The sequence below is a fragment of the Pogona vitticeps genome, chromosome 5, assembly GCF_051106095.1.
Source record: "Pogona vitticeps strain Pit_001003342236 chromosome 5, PviZW2.1, whole genome shotgun sequence".
Lineage (NCBI taxonomy): Eukaryota > Metazoa > Chordata > Lepidosauria > Squamata > Agamidae > Pogona > Pogona vitticeps.
In genome coordinates, this window is record NC_135787.1 from 91301065 (window position 1) to 91305202 (window position 4138).

The following is a 4138-nucleotide window of genomic DNA, read 5'->3' on the forward strand; positions in this document are numbered from 1 at the left end:
TTAGACAGGTCTGACTTTATGCAGATTACATAATCTTATTGTCCACTACACAAGTTGAACTAAGAAGACTGCTAAGACAAATTAGATCTTACTGTGTAAAAAAACAATCTAGTCATTAACAATGCCAAATCTAAAGTTGCAGTCTTTGGTAAAAAGAAAAAAGAACATAGGTGGTACTAGAGCAAGTAAAATCCTACTGTTACCTAAGCATAACCTTCTTAGTTACAGGAGCATGGTCCTTAAATAAAAAGTGAACTGAAAGTAGCTGCCTGCATGCAATCATTAAACAGACTGTTGAATTTTACTTATCCAGGATCACTACATCCAATTTTAAAGATATTCAAGGCAAAGGCAGTACCAGCAATAATATCCAGTGCAGAAATCTGGGGGTTTGCTGACCTCACCAGTATTGAGAGAGTTCAAAACCAATTCTTAAGTATGATATTAAGAACCCCAAAATCTACTTCACCCAGCTTAATTAGAGCAAAATTGGGTATGGGATGGTCAGTTATTGGTGCAAATTTACCATATTTTTTGCTCCATAAGACACTTTTTTCCTCAAAAAGGTGTGTGTGTGTGGGGGAAAGCATGTGCGTCTTATGGAACAAATACAGTAAAAAAAGGGTTCAGCCACCACCACCCAGAAGCCTCCCACTGCCATGCTGGGAGGCCTCTGAACTGGCACCAGAGACTGCTTGCTGTTTGGACCTCACCATTCTGCATTGCTGGCTTCCCAGGATCTGCTTCCTGCAGCCCACCTGGAAAACCAGCAAGGCTAACAGGCCTATGGCAATAGGCAGTGAAAACAGCCAAGGGCCAAAGGGGAAAGAGAAATTCTAGAAAAACCAGGGGAAACCACAAACGTAGTCCCCCACTTAGGCAGTTGATTTTCCCATATTTGGGGAAATCACAGGGGTCAGAACATCCAAAGTGCAATAGATGAGTCTTACCCTGGGAAAACCACATTTACAATAATGGTATCTCGCCTGCCAGGTATGAGTTGGAATGGCCCCTCCAACTCCTGCCCCTTTCTGTGCCCTGTCCCCCAAAGGCATGGTGACCCCCGGCTGCACCTCCTGATCAGAACAGGGCTGCACAGCCCCAGTCCTGAAAGAGGCCAGGAGAGTTCTTCAGTGTTTTGGGGTGCCCCACAGGACCCCCATCAGTGGCTGGATATTCCTCCCGCAATCCTCCAGTGCACAGATATTAGCATACCCAATATGTGGGGAAGGCAGGGAAAGTGGGGAAATTCAAACTATCAGTTAGCGAAGAGGCTGCTTGTCTGCTTCCTTGCTAGTCCAAGCAGTTAGCTGGGAGAGAGACCTGGGACTACCTGGTATTGTTGTTCTAAAATGTAAATTTTATTTTTAAAGCTGTTTGTTTGGGGTTAGTGCTTGGGTGAAAAGGTGCTCCGTTTGAGTTGAAACCTGCTTGTGTAGAAACGTCCATGCTTGTCTTGAAAACCTGCTGGTTTTACTTTAAAAGCTGCTTGTTTTGGGTTAAACTGTGCTTGGGGGAAAAGGTGCTCCGTTTGAGTTGAAACCTGATGGTGTAGAAACATGCATAGGGGTTGTGACGGCTGCGATGACGTCACCTGCCTATCATGGTTATGCTGGAACCCATCTGCCTATAGCAGAGCAGGAGGTGGGACTCCAGGAGGTGGAGCTGTGTATATAAGGGGGGGGGAGTGAATGATGTGAGACAGTTAAGAGTTATGGAGAGTTAGAGTTAGAGTTGAGAGTTATGAAGAGTTAAGGTCTGAGTGATAGTGTGTATGAGGGGATACTTTATTATTACTGATTGCCTTTTTATTTTAGTTGATAAAGTGATTTACCATTCCTTCTGTTGTTATCAATAAAATACAAGTTTTTATTTTTAAAATCATACATTTGTCTGAAGAGTCTTATGAAGGAGTGGTTGGTGGCAGCATAAATAAAGTGTGAATGAGAGAGTGTCCTGACCATTGTGACGTGAAAGAGGGACGTCACAACATAAATTGGTGCCAGTGTGTGGGATACGAGTTGTCCAGTTGTCCAGTTGTCCAGTAAAGCCTTGGCTAAAGTGGCAAGAGCAAAAGGACTTCAGTTAGGGTCACCTGAAGTGGAAAGTGTGGGCATCTCTAGGATTTGACTCAAGGGGAGCAAATCTAGTGGAGAGGCACTTCAGCTTCAGAGTGGACAACTGATTTATGAGCTCTGTAGTGGCCATTTTGTGAGGGAGAGTAGCCCCAAAGCAGAGACTGTGGCGAGTTGGTCAGAGGGTCCTGAGTTAGGTGAACTCTGAGAGGACAGACCAAGCCCAGCAAAGCTGAGGGATCTCCATTGTAAACAGTTCCAGTGAGTGGAGAGAGCTGTGGTGATTCTAAAGGCAGCCAAAGGCAGTAATATAAAATAAGTATCCTTAGTTGGCAAGAGGCCCAGAAAAGGGGAAAAGAAGACGACATAGAAGCTTAGTTACAGTTTCTACTGTCAGATCAGCTGGAACACACTGCTAATATATATCAGACCTTAACACAGAAAGGAAAAAAAGTATTTTAAACAGAGGCTTGGAAATAGTCAGGAGCCTTTTGTGTAAGAAACATGCCTTTGACGCGCAGTAAAATGGCTGAAAGTGAGCCTAAATCTCCAGAGATGTCTGAGGGAACTGGAGAGGTGATTGATGGAGAAGGGGACAGATTTACCTCAGAGCAGGAGGAAGGAATTAATGGGGAACAGTTATCAGAACTCAGGAAAATTCAATTAGCTCAGGAGCATGAATATAGAATGAGACAATTGGAAAGGGAGGTCAGAGAAAGAGCTGAAATCAGTCAGGCAGAGGCAGATGCCAGAAAAAGGGGAATGGCCATGAGGATAAAAGAGATGGAACTGAAACACAAAATTAGAATGGCACAATTAGAATTAACATTCCTGAATAAGAAAAATAACAATTTATCAGTTGAAGAAATTTCGGAAAGAGAAAAGTATGAGGCTCAGGCCAGACAAAGTGAGCAAGATCTTGAAAAATATAATCAGCAAAAAGACATTAAATTAAAAGAAATCAGAGATAAGACTGAAGAAAAAGTAAAAGAGATAAAAGCTAGGGCTGAGGAAGAAATTTTACAGATCAGGGCTGAGTTTGAGGCTAAGCAAAAGGAACTAGATTTGAAAATAAAAGCGGAAAAATTGCAGCTAGAAAAGAAACAAATAGAAATAGAAATGGAGAACTCAAAGGGGGAGGACTCTATTGAGTTTAGCAAATGGGATCAACAACTAGATCCAACCTTGCAGCAGTGCTTTAAGATGGTTAGCAATTGTCCAGTAACCCCTGAGAACCGTGAGAGATATTATTGTGAAGAAGAAGGCCTTTTATGTAGAGAGATCTTAATAAACTCCAAGAAGGAAAAATTGCTTGTAGTTCCTTCTAAATATAGAAAGAAAGTAATGGAAAAATGTCACACAGACACCCTATCGGGACATTTAGGGATGGCAAAGACTAAGCAGAAAATATCCCAGAAGTACTACTGGCCAAAAATGGGGAAAGAAATAAAAGAATTTTGTCAAAGCTGCACCACTTGCCAAATGAAAATAAATAGTGAGGAAAAATCCAGTAGGGATGATGACTGGGATAGGTATATGGAAGAGATGGAAAAGATTGACAATATATTTAAGCAAATGGAAAATAGATATATTGAACAACTGAAAGAGAAACAGTGGTCTGGGTTTACTCTAGTAAAGCAAGTTTTTAAGGATGCATACGGCATAGATGAGTTTTCTGAGGAAAAAGGTATGAGGAAAACATGGGACCCAAAGTACTCCAAAGAGCCAGGTCAGGGTCAGGCTAAAATGGGCAGCCATTTTGTGGGTAAAACTTCTGGGCAGAGCCAGTCCAGGAACCAGATTTTGGAGGGAAAAGAAAAATCAGAAAAGTTCACTAACAGAGGCTCATGGGGAGATAAAATTTGCTTTGCTTGTCAAGGCAGGGGACACATTGCTTCCTAGTGTTTTAACACAACTCAAAAGAAAGAAATTTCTCCTCAGAAAGTGAATTTGAAAGAGGCAAAGTCTGTGTATTGTATACCGAACAGCCAAATGAGTCCCTCTAGAGATAGCCCTGTTGCCATGGGAACGCAGCCAGAAGCAGCAGCTAGCTCTTCAGAAAT

General features: G+C 42.2%; 1 pseudogene; it reads right to left on the reverse strand.

Annotated features, from left to right (window-relative positions):
* Nucleotides 1-846: 846 nt before the first annotated feature.
* LOC140707860 (U1 spliceosomal RNA) lies at nucleotides 847-1001 on the reverse strand (annotated as a pseudogene).
* Nucleotides 1002-4138: the final 3137 nt, after the last annotated feature.